Consider the following 13,392-nt stretch of genomic DNA (forward strand, 5'->3'; position numbering starts at 1 on the left):
ATTCAGTCCTGTGTTCTGTTGCAGTATCAAAAGCTTATTTCTGAAGGACACTGTGGAGTCACTTAGACTTAATTTTATACTAAGAAGGGGAAAGGAGGAGCTATAAAAAATGAACAGAAATAATTAAGAAATCTAAGTGAAATGTAGTCCACACACCTGGGTGTGTTGTTCTGTCTCATCTAGTGGCACCAAGACCACTTAGAGAGAGATAAAATGAGTTTGCTCTACAGCCTTCACTAACAGCCACATGGCTTTTAGCTCATGCGGTAGAGGCTCATGCACTGAGGTCCAGAGGTCCTAGGTTTGATCCCACCCGCAGATGACCAGGCTCTGTTAGCATTGAAAACACATTTCTTAATTTACACATTTTCCCCATAGCATTAGAAAACTAAGCATGACAGCGTTGTGCCAATGTATGAGCACCAGAAAGTGAATCTGACTAATCTAGTTTGTCTTTCCAAGTTGAGTGACATGCAAAGTATATAAATAATGAAGATGGTGAACTACAAATTTTAAATTATTTCAGTGTTAATCAACCGTGGGGTTAGTAACGTTGGCAAAGATTGTTTTAAATGTTTTTTTTTACCTTGACATTGTCCATTCTAAGTAGATTTGAGTGGTATAAATGCCCTGTGCATTTTTTATTTTTTATTTAGCACAGCTGTATAACCATCCACTTCTGTTTTCACATCCCTGAAATTTTATGTTTTACCAGTAGAGCTTTCCCCAAATATTTATTTAAATGTGTAAAACTAATTCACTTCATCTGTTAACTTCCCCAAATACACTTGCAAACCTCCTTTCCAAGTACCAGTCCATACAAAAAGCTCATTTTCAAGTTTGAATGGTCAGACAGTTATCAAAAGTGAATCTCTTTGCACAACTAACCTACTTTATTGTATATTTAAAATTATGGATTTTACTTTAATGTTCAACTACAAAAATGTTGGTAGCTTTGGTTAGATATATGCCACACAATCAGGGTACACAAACAATATCACACAGCTTGTATAACTAACCAATGGAGTGCTAGCTTTTAACAACTTCAGTGAACTGCTCAGAACAATCTGCAGACCAAGAATTGTTCACTGAATAAATTTGCGCAACCCCACCCCACAAATAATTTATTGCCTCACCTCCATTATTGGGAGAGTTTTGGTCATGCCAAGCAGGAAATAGATACCACAAAGGGCAGAGGGTCCCTCAACAATCTGGCCTCAGGAGAAGACAAGATGCTCTGGACACTGCCACACCTAATGGCTGGTTAATCCGCATTGGTGGGTTCTTATTGGCTCCCAGTTCCCTCTTCCCCCCCACTCCTGGAGGCATTTATTCCTCCTCCCAGGGAAAAGAGCCCAGTGTTTGGCCCCCTTTCCATTCCCCCCTCTTCCCCTTCAGGAAATGGATGGCTGTAGGGTGGCGAGTAGGGGGTCTCAACTAATTCCTGTTTGGCATCTGAAGCATTTTCTTACAACCCATAGTATATTCTGTGATTATTGCCTTCTCTCAGCACCCAGGAGGTCTGGCTGTGGGGAGGGTACCATTTGGAGCTATATAATAATGTTTTCAGTTTTTGGAGCAGGTGACCTGCTAGCAGGGGCCAGTTTGCAGAGTCGGGGGCTGATCTATGGCAGATGACATTGGTCCTGACTTTCGGTACTGGTTGGTGCAGCAGAAAGGGTTGTGAGCATCATTGTCTCTTGCAGGTTAAAGCATCCTTCATCTGGACCTTCATCTTTTTCATAAAAGTATGACAGAGTATATCAGCTAGGGTCAGAACCATGTTCTAATCTGCTTGGGTGTTTTTGAAGATCGTACTAGGTACCAATCTGCATCTTTAGATGCCTACATGCCTTTGACAGTCTGGCCCCCAATAACTGAAACTGCAAAGGCTAGGAGTTATACAATTTAACTGCCATACTAAAATTTGATGGTGTTAGTTTAAACTGTATGCAGTGAAAAATGTCTGGACATTTTAGTTTTATATTGATACTTATTTCCTATTTCTACCATGTCTTTACTGTACAAATATGAGGCCTAATCCTGAAAGCCCTTACTGTGATCATGATGTGCATAGTACCACTGAAGACTATTGTTTTGTCCTTGCTAAGAATGTTTAGCAATTTTTCCACTGCTGATCTAGTAGCTCCACCAATGATAGCAATAGCTCTGCACAGCCTAAGATGGCATGCCTGCATCCAGTCTGTGCTAGACCAATGGCAGGAGAACTGCTAAAAGTTCTCAGTGTAGTGAAATACTTTGACTGCAGTACAACATCACATGGAAAAGGATTGATGCGGTTATTCAAAATTTTCACTTAGCTTCAGGTGTTATAATTTTTGTTCCCAGGTTGGATGATTTGTGCAACAAGCCAATATCAAGGTGAATTTTAAGGGGTGTGTGTGTGTGTATTTAAAATTCACATTTTGAAATTAACACTCTGATTGGCTAGATATGCAATTCCAAATCTGCTCCAAACAGGACTAGAAACAATCATGGTAAAGACACCTGCACCTAGTCTGTACTAATGTGGGATGATGGGATGAACTGCACCCTCAGCAAGTTTGCAGATGACACTAAAATGAGGGGTGAGGTAAATATGCTGAGGGTAGGGATAGGATCCAGAGAGACCTAGACAAATTGGAGGATTGGGCCAAAAGAAATTTGAGGTTCAACAAGGACAAGTGCAGAGTCCTACACTTAGGAAGGAAGAATCCCATTCACCACTACAGGCTGGGATCCAACTGGCTAAGCAGCAGTTCTGCAGAAAAGGACCTGGGAATTACAGTGAATGAGAAGCTGAATATGAGTCAACAGTGTGCCCTTGTTGCCAAGAAGGCCAACGGCATATTGGGCTGTATTAGTAGGAGCACTGCCAGCAGATCGAGGGAAGTGATTATTCCCCTTTATTCGGCACTAGTGAGCTACACCTGGAGTATTGTGTCCAGTTTTGGTCTCCCCTCACTACAGAAGGGATGTGGACAAATTGGAGAGAGTCCAGCGGAGGGCAACAAAAATGATTAGGGGGCTGGGCACATGACTTACGAGGAGAGGCTGAGGGAACTGGGGTTATTTAGTCTAAAGAAGAGAAGAGTGAGGGGAGATTTGATAGCAGCCTTCAACTACCTAAAGGGGGTTCCAAGAAGGATGGAGGTAGGCTGTGCTCAGTGGTGGCAGATGACAGAACAAAAAGCAATGGTCTCAAGTTGCAGTGGGGGCGGTCTAGGTTGGATAGTAGGAAACAGTATTTCACTAGGAGGGTGGTGAAGCACTGGAATGGGTTACCTAGGGAGGTGGAATCTCCATCCTTAGAGGTTTTTAAGGCCTGGCTTGACAAAGCCCTGGATGGGATGATTTAGTTGGTGTTCGTCCTGCTTTGGAAAGGGACTGGACTAGATGACCTCCTGAGGTCTCTTCCAACCCTAATATTCTATGTTTTTCACCAGTGGAGTTGCATTGGTCTGGAACCTGAAGATTCCCAGACTGTGGTATGTGTCCAACTGTGGTACGTGACCTTGATGTTCCATCCATTCATTTCATAACCATTTTTAAGTAGGTGGTACATGAACCAGTAACATTTGGGTGCCATTGGTTAGGCCATTAGTGGGAGAATTGCTAAAAGTTTTCATTGCAGACTCAACCCATAGGAGTGGTCACTTGTGAAAGGATTGCAGGATCGAGCTCATGCTGTGGTGGCCTAAAATTCTCTTTCTTCTGCAGCATAATTTTCTGACATTCTAGCAATGGACACATTTAATCATTTGCATGCACGTATATGTTGGCTAATAAAGCAGGATAGATGAGGTGTTGGGTTATAAATCAATTGAATAGTTCAAGTGATCTTTCTCACAGGGATATTGGACTTGGTGGTAATGAAATCAGGCACTCCCAATGGTCACCTGGAAATAAGACTCAAGGCATCTCGTTGTTTTGTTTGTTTATTTGTTTTTGACAGGGGGAGGGGTTTTTTACTTAATTCCCCCAGACCAAAACTGTGGGGCAGTTAGCCAGCCTACAGTTTCACACTTGCCACATATGAACATATCATAAAGTTCTGTGTTCAGTGACAGTCAAGCATCTATAAATGTACATGTGAAAAGTCGTGACTCCACTGAAGAGGGGGATGGGATAGTTTTTGTCTAGGAAAAACTTACAAAATACTCTTAAATTCCATTTAGGGGGGTTAAGGTTTGGAAATAAAAGATGTCTTAAAGCTGATACCTGAGACTTCTAAATTACTTGTCATAGAAATCACATCTGTGTCTTTGTTCTCCTGTGATATCTTAATGTTACATGAAGAGCATGCATAGTTCAAGAGAGCTATTGGTCTTTAGGACACATTCAGGGAAAACAGCAAGGCCGATCTGTTCTTCATGGCTTTTGCTAAGGGATGAGTTATGGAAAGTATGTTTGGGGCAATGTGGAGCATTATTTATTAACGTGGACATGGAGAGACATCCTGGGTAAAGACCGTTCAGATCCTGCTGGTTTATTTTTTGTGACTTTTTTTAATGGTTTTTCATGTACATATACCTAAGCCAAACAGATATATACACATTTAAAATCCAAACACATTTTCACACACAAAATGTTCGAAATCAGTACAATTTTGGGAGGTGTTGCCAATACTGAGGAGAACCAGAACATCTCACAAGAAGATCCTGGATGACCTTGTAAACTGCAGAAATAGAAATGGGATGAAATTTAATAGTGCAAGGTCATGCATTTAGGGACTAACAATAAGAATTTTTGCTATATGCTGGGGGCTTATCAGTTGAAAGTGACAGAGGAGGAGAAAGACCTAGGTGTACTGGTTGATCACAGGATGACTATAAGCCCCCAATGTGATATGGCCATCAAAAAAGCTAATGCAGTCTTGGGATGCATCAGGCATAGGTGCTGAAACTAGGGATGGTGGGGGTTCTGGTGCACCCCCTGGCTTGAAGTAATATAGTTTCTGCATTCAGCACCCCGATTATAAACATTGTTCCAGCTCCCCTGGCCTCAGGTCAGGTATTTCCAGCAGAGACAGGGAAGCGTTAGTACCATTATACAAGGCACTGGTGAGACCTCACCTGGAATACAGTGTGCATTTCTGGTCTCCCATGTTTAAGAAAGATGTATTCAAACTGGAACAGGCACAGAGAAAGGCCACCAAAATGGTCTGAGGAATGGAAAACCTAGCTTATAAGAGGAGACTCAAACAGCTTGCCTTGGTTAGCCTAACCAAAAGAAGGCTCAGGGGAGATATGATTGCTCTCTATAAATACATAAGAGGGATAAATACCAGGGAGGTAGAAGAGTTATTTAAGCGCCCATGTTAACACAAGAACAAATGGATATAAACTGGCCATCTACAAGTTTAGGCTCAAAATTAGATGAAGGTTTCTAACCATCAGAGGAGTGAAGTTCTGGAACAGCCTTCCAAGTGAGGGCAAAAAACCTAACTGGCTTCAAGACTGAGCTTGATAAATGTATGGAGGGGATGGTATGATGGGACTGACAACAATGGCATTTGGCCCATAGGCAACTGCCAGTAGCAAAAATCCCCAACAACTGGATATGGGACACTAAATGGGGAGAGCTCTGAGTTACAATAGAGAATCCTTTCCCAGGTATCTGCTTGGTGGGTCTTGCCCACATGCTCAGAGTCTAACTGATCATCATATTTGGGGTCGGAAGGAATTTTCCCCCAGGTACGACTGACAGGGACCCTGGACGGGGGTTGCCTTCCTCTGCAGTATAGGGCATGGGTCACTTGCAGGTTTAAACTAATGTAAATGGTGAATTTTCAGTAACTTGAAGTCTTTAAACCATTTTTGAGGACTTCAGTAACTCAGCCAGAGGTTAGGGGTCGATTTCAGGAATGGGTGGGTGAGATTCTGTGGCCTGCAATGTGCAGGAGGTCAGACTAGATGATCATGATGGTCCCTTCTGACCATAAAGTCTGAGTCAATTCTGGTTCAATGAAAAAAGATTTTGGGAGCAATCCAAGAATTTCAAATTTAGCTCCTTCATTCATCCAATCCTATGGACCAAATTCATCTACAGTATAGCTCTATTGACTTTAAAGATTCACCATGGATGAATCTGGTCCCTAACTACCCACAGTGCTGCCAAAATGCAGAAATGGCTGGACTTGCACCTGCTTGCCTGATTAGGCTATAGAAAGAAGGCTGGCACTGGCTCAGTATGCAAAAACCGTATATCCGTCATGATGAAGATCTAATCCGGAACATTCTACACAGCTTTATTCACAATGTGTGTCAGTAGTGGAGGGGTGGGATTTATCTTGTTCTTCTCACCTATGGATATTATCTTTCTAATTAAATGTAGATGCATTTCACTTTTTATTCTACATGGGCATACGTTTTCAAACTACTTATTTACTGTCTGACTTTTTTTTTTCTACCCGTTCCCCAAACTTCAAACCTACTAAGTAAAAATCATGGACATGGATCTAAAATGGAATAAGTAATTTTTTGATAGCTTCTTGCTAACTCTTTAAAGCTCTGTGTAGCTGCTGGTGTATGTTTGTGCTGGCATTTCAGAGTGGAGCCCTGGGAATAAGGAATCTGATTTCAGAGAAACAAGAGCTAACTTCAAAGCAGAGAGCAACTCTCCCCAGCTGATAGAACTTTTACTAAAAGAAAACAACAATGAAGTAAGAAACACACTAGTAATATCTCCTATTAGTCCTCTGCAATCCTTTTCAAAACTTTCTTCTCATTTATCTGATTATATACTTCCATCTCCAAATTCTCTTTTGTGATGGTTTTACCTTTTCTGTTAGTTTAGGTGTCTGATTGTATATTTCAGTGTGAGACCACATTACTTCAAAGCACATTATATTAGTGATTAAAGGGCAAAAAATAACTCCTGTAATTGCAATATATATCCTTCGAGATCTCTACAGAGTGGGGAAACCAATCTGAGGCCTATTGGATGTATGTTCTTTTAATATAGATTAAGAAGGCATTATACACTAGTAATGAGCTACACTGCGCTTTTCATTCACTGGTGCTATGGTATTTAAACATCACAGCTAATGTAGTTTAGATCATATTTTTCCTGGAGTGACATGGTTGAAATAAACAAGTTGGCCTCCAAGACATGTATTCTATATTTTAAGAAAGGCCTGGTAAATACAGAGTATGAGAAGCTCTGTTGATAACCTATTTATCTCTTTCATGGTTTAAAAATAGAATTTGTTTAAACAAAAGAGAAAAAGTAGTCATTTGGGGTCCCATCCTGCCCCTATTTAATTCAATGGGAATTTTGCCATTGACTTCAATGAGAGTGGGTCCAAATCCTAGGTGCCATTGACTTAATCTTTAGCTGGTGTAAACTGGCATATCTCCATTGCCAGTTTTCGCTGGCTAAAGATCTGGCCTGCTATATTTTTTTAAATGATTCCCAAGGTACATTATTGGTGTGCAATAACTCTTTTGCCTTACTTATGTAGAATTTTTTTCCTTTCTGCTTCTGGAAGCATAATTTGATAGCAATAATCATTATATTTTTTCCGTGGGAAGGCTCTTGAAAAGTTGCTCTTTGAGTAAAGGAGAACAGCATTAGTTTGTTTAGTTATTCTGACTGGATGACGGATGAAATGTCAGAAATAATTCCACAAAACGATGATGTGTAATCCCACAGGATGAATGCCTGCATTAGAAATCCCACTGCAAGTTTAATTTGCCAAAACGAAGCCTTCTTGCAAAACTGCTTATTACTTTTGTAAAACAGTAATAAAGTAACATTTACAAATTATAAACCAAGAGCAAAGAAAATGGCTCTGGAATTATTAGTCCTCATTGATGACTAAATACAGTTGATGTATTTGTACTAGTAAAATCAGGATTTAACTGAGAGCCTTTCTACAGTCTTGATCACATGAAGTGCTGAGCATCCTCAGCTCCCATTTGCTTCAGTGAGCATTGAGGGCACTTGGAACCTCAAAGGACCATGCAGTCCTCAGGTAAAGATCATGTGGTAGTTACTCTGCATGTGGGGACAAGGTTTTGTGGTTTTCTGACTCTAAAAGTAAACTGGAAATTTTTTTTGAAAGACATAGCAAGACTGTAAATAAAAATCTGTTTAAGTTCCCAAACCAATAATAGAATAGATATATTGCAGGCCTATTATTGTGTTTGGTCTCCTCGCACTGACTCAACATCATCCCTTCTTGGTAACAGCAGGGACTGGAGAAGCATTTGGGTTGGGTAGCATGGAGCACAGGGTCTTGTATTCCAAGTAAGAGCTGGAGGCAGCTTCCCATCACCCAAGAAGGTTCAGATGAATTCTTAGTCTACAGGGCTACATGGAGCAGCACAGTATGAATCCAGAGAGATCCAGAAGGAGCAAGGCAAAGATGGGATAGGCAGAGAGGTATCTGGGGAAAGACTTCCCTGGGGAAGAAAGATTCAATTGGTGAATAGCTTTGGGTATCTGAGTGAGAGGAATGGGGGTAAGTTACCCTATTATATCCCTAAGAAAAAAGGATTTCAACTAACAGACACTTACACAGATGGACTCCTAGGGACAGACATAGAAGAGACACAAGGCTGGAGTTTGGGTGGGAGTCACAGAATGAACATCCTCAGGGATAGAGAAGAGACAGGGTAAAGTGTTTGAAGGATAAAATTGCAGAGGGATCCACTGGGGACAAAGTTTGCAGTTAAAGGGGTTGTTGAGATTGGAGTCCCCTCTCCCAGGGGACAATGGGAGCTGTTCAAACAACTTCCTTCTGAGTGGATGCACATAATGCCTCCATCCCATAGGACAAACAGGAGGAAACAGAAAGCATTCACATCTCCTTCTCTTGGGGGGGAAAATGGTTGAGGATGCAGATAGAAAACTAGCACAAACTACAGAGAGCAGGTGGGTGAGAAATGGTGTCATATTCAGGGGAGAGAAGGAGTTCTCCATTTCTTGGGAGGCAGAATAGAGTTCACACCATTTCTTGGGAAATAGAAGAGACTGTGATTTTTATTTGGTAGAGGTCAGGAAGAGGCAACCACAGGACAAGAAGCAATTTAAGTTTTAATCTAATCTCAGTCTTATGAGTGATACATCACAGCCAGGGACTAACTCATACATTTACATGATTTAACAGATCTATTCCATTTTTAACTTTTATGGTCCATATAGACCAAAAACAACCCAAAAACCATAATGAAAAACAAAATATTTGAAAATCAGTCCCTCCTTATTTACTAGAGTTCAGGGTTCTCTATTTCTCTTGCAAGAGCTAATGACTTCACCCACAAACTTGAAGCATGACATTTTCTTCTCCTCCATGCTCTACTGATGGCCTTAGTTTTGCTCTCTGATTTGAGACATACAGAGAAAAAGTGGACTAACAAATCTTCATACAAAGTAGTTACTCTATTAAGTTAAACTAATTGTCCAAAAAGCATGAGGAAAAGGCATGCCTGTCTTTGCAGATCGCCAACCCAGGGTGTTGTTTCACTCTATTTGGGAGGTTTTTAGTTCTACACACTAGATATTCATACATTAGTGTTTAAAAGAAGTGGACCAGGAAACACATTTTTCCTGAGTGTAACTTGCTCCAGATCTTATTAGATATCTTGCATTATTAAGGTATCTTTTGTCCTAGAGTCCCAAATGTTTTCTAAATGGAAATGCATACTACACACATTTCTTCTTTGGCTGTACAGCACCAGGAATACAGTTGGTAAAGACTGTCCTTACCAGGCTTAATTCCCAGAAGTGCCCTCTAATTTTGTGGGCACAATTTTGAACCATGTAATTAATTGGGGATGGAAATGGTAGCAACTATTGGACAGCTACCTACCTGGCTTGCTCACACAGAGAGGTTGGTAGATCTCTACTTGCTACCATCTACCCCCAAAATTAATTGTTGGTGCAAAACTAGGTCCATAGAAATAGAGGCCACTTCTAAAAAATTTGGTTAGTTTGGGGAGTCTCTCTCCAGATACGAACATATTTCAGGGAGTAGGCCAATTACTAACTGATGTATATTATACCTTATCTAAAGGGCTCCCAAAAAGTGGTCTGAGGACCTTTGGGAGTCGGCTGGTCACACGGTGTTGCTCCTTCTCACTTACAGCCACTCAATTTAATGAAAATACTGTATATACTTTTGTACATTTATACAATTTTAGAATTGCTTGCATGGAATAGTGGCAATACAAAAGTATTTTACATTTACATTTACATTACACGACATTTTAGCTATCGTTTTAGCTTGCCACAGGGATGATATGTACAGGTCACATATTGGGGGAGGAGATGCTTTGTGTGATCTAAATAGGAGGTAAGTTGGTCCATGACACTCTTCATTAAAATGTAGTCTATTCTATCAGAGTTTGAGAAGTCATGTCCTATCTAATGTAACTGTGGGTGGTTTTAATTTCCCATATAAATGTCTAATCCTTTTTTTGAATCCTACTAATCTCTTGGTATCTGTTATATCTCGTAGCAATGAGTTCAACAGGTTAATTGTGCTGTATGTGTATATTTCCTGTTATCTGTTTTAAATTTGTTACCTTTCTGTTTCATTAAATGACATCTTGTGTGGGTAAATATGAGAGCCAGACTTGCCTTCTCAATACTATTCACTATCTTGTATACTTCTATCATTTCCTCTTTGGGACTGCTCAGTTTAGAGAGGAGATCAGCCAATCTCCTCTGTCTTTCCTCATATAGAAGTCTCTGTACCTCTAATCATTTTTGTAAACCACAGCCACACTGAGAGGCAAAAAAGAAAACAGTGCATGCTGGTAGACTGTAGTAATTAACAGGGTGCAATGTACATCACACACGTACACTGTGCTGGGCAGTGAACATTCCCTAAGGTTTGTGTAGCACTCCCAGGCAACAGTGGTAGGGGGCCATATAAACACATATCCCAAAAATCTTTGCATTCTCCTAGAATTTTAGCCTCACTGCTGGTGCTATAGTCCTTTGATCTTCTGTTCTCCTTTAAAGATAATAGGTCCTTAGAATTTTCCATACCAAATCAATATATTGGTCCATCAAGAATGGTAACACAGTTCCAGCAGTGGCTAATACCCAGTGCTTCAGAAGATAGTGATTACCAGAGATGTCTCTTGGGTATGGCAAATTGGGGCAACCTCTCCGGGCCCCGCACTTTGGGTTGCCCCATGGCTGCCGGTACAATTGAGCGGCACCAGGTGCGGTTGGTCCCAGACGTGATGGATTTGTCACTTCCTCCCCGGGCCCTGCACCCTCCTAAGGATTACCCTGGTGATTACCATTCCCATTACGCACCTAATGAGTGGCACAGCTCTATATATGATATATTATCTATGTAGACTGATCTAATCTTGCAGTATCCTAATCTTTTCTTCCAGTTTTGTTTTAGTTTTTTAAATGAGAAGACTGGTATTTTTCCTGTCCCGATTGGAAAGATTAAGAATAAAGTAAGGTTAACAGCAACTAAGAAATACAATTTGTGATTATCTTGGAGATATGTTGTCATACAAAAAAGAATATGTTTACCTGTATGCCTGTTGAGATGAGAAACTGCAGGGGGTAGTGGGGAGAGAGGAGGCTACAGATTGCTTCCCTTTATCCTTTCTAATGAACATTGTTCTTGAGTTCCATGGAGTAGTCAGTGAACTGGATGGTCTCTGCACAGCTCTGTTTAAAAATCAAAATAAAATTCATTGTTCCATAAGGAAAATATATTTATTGGCTTAATATTCATGTTTTACATATCTGAACCAAGGCTGCCCATCCCTTTCTCTGTGATTTTTATTTCCCCCCCCCCCCCCCCATGGTGAAACTGAGTTCCTTTGACAGAAATAACTTGAATGGAAAAGATGGGTGGTAAGGAAAAAAATACATTCTTTGCACTTGTAATAACATGTAGCACTTTAATCTTCAAAGCATCTTACGAATATTAAATCACTTCACTCCTCAGAGGGAGGGAAGTATTATTAAACTCTGTGTCTTAGTAAAACGGGTGTAAGCCCCTATCTGCATAAGATTAAGCCTGTTCCAAAGCAAGGTTAAATTCCTTGTGTTTAAGTGCGTGCATGCAGCAGCTGGCATCCTAGCTACACCAAGGCTCTCAAAATCGCTAATATTGGTGTTCGCAATGGAGGGAAATTCTTAGGAAATTTGCCCTAGTGGAGATGGAGCCAGGAGGACTTGCCAAAGCTTCAGAGTCTCTGTTCGAGCCAGAAATGGATCTTGGGAGCACCTGAATTCCAATTTTCTGCTCAGTCCACAATTCTTCCATGGTAGATATGTAGAAAAATCACTGAATAACTTCAATTTAATAAGCTCTACCCCTTTCTAATGGTGCTATGCCTATGAATTAGAGCATTACTACTAGGAGTGTTACTTACAAGGTGTACAAGCACATATCTTTATTTTTTCCATAATTAACCACAATCTCAACTATCCTGGAGACTTTAATCTACTAGAGTACTTCCTAATGGGGCACATGCGTCAGTGATGCAAATTATTCCACAGCAGCCAAGAGCTAGGTATTTATAAAGACCCTGATTGCACCCCTGACATACCAGCAAAGCAAATAAGGCTGTGTTCAGAGGGCTCTATCCTGAGACCTGCTATGGCCCCTTTCTGCTGTTTTGGTATCACAGAAGTCTACACAGGGATAAAAGACCTGCAGCTGGCCCAGATCAGCTGACTTGGGCTCACAAGGCTTGAGCTGCAGGGCTAAAAATCGCACAGTAGACATTTGGGCTCAGGTTGGAGCCCGAGCTCTGGGCTCTTTCATCTTTGCAGGATTGAGGCCATCCCTTAAACAGCCAAACCAGTAGGGGAATCACTGAGTTACATTAAAGATGGTGTAGCTCCCAGTCTTGCCAGTGAAGGGGATTAGGGGGTATGCTGGAGGTGTGGCTGGAATGCTCCACCTATCCACCCCTTGAGGGTGTTACTGCTGACATGAATTAAAGCAACCCGAGGGATCACAGGAGAACAAAGGTGACTACACCTTTATACCTCTGATGCTCACCTCATCGGGCCTGGCCAAGGCCCAGAGATCAGGGTCAATGAATTTGTTGATGTATTTCTAAGCCAAAAAACAACTCTAAAAGGACATATCAACTTTTGCTATGCAAAGCTCTTCCTGCACTTCAATACACACCAGGTCTTACCACCCAGTACAGGAATGACAGTAGGTGGGTCCATTAATTACAATATCTTATGTTGCCTCTGGTGGTGTAGGTGGAACAGAGATATATAACCTCCTAAATTATCCACAGTAGCCTCAAGATAGCAGCCAGTCTTTTTTTTCAATCCTTTCAATTATTTGAATATTCTAATTCTTTTTCTGGAATGCAGTTTGCCACTATATTTTGCAATTATTACTTTGCACAATAAATTCATAGTTTTTGAGCCTCTGTCTCT

At 40.9% G+C, this 13,392-nt stretch overlaps 1 long non-coding RNA gene across 8 annotated transcripts in view; it reads right to left on the reverse strand.

The window, feature by feature from the left end:
• Nucleotides 1–13,392, reverse strand: part of LOC140911441 (uncharacterized) — a 66,388-nt gene that overhangs the window by 18,191 nt on the left and 34,805 nt on the right. For all 8 annotated transcript variants that reach the window (XR_012158957.1, XR_012158962.1, XR_012158961.1 and 5 more), the window contains one exon: nucleotides 11,509–11,649. This is a non-coding gene — a long non-coding RNA (uncharacterized lncRNA). The remainder of the gene's footprint in view (nucleotides 1–11,508; nucleotides 11,650–13,392) is intronic.

This window comes from Lepidochelys kempii, chromosome 5 (assembly GCF_965140265.1).
Source record: "Lepidochelys kempii isolate rLepKem1 chromosome 5, rLepKem1.hap2, whole genome shotgun sequence".
In the NCBI taxonomy this organism is placed as follows: Eukaryota; Metazoa; Chordata; order Testudines; family Cheloniidae; genus Lepidochelys; species Lepidochelys kempii.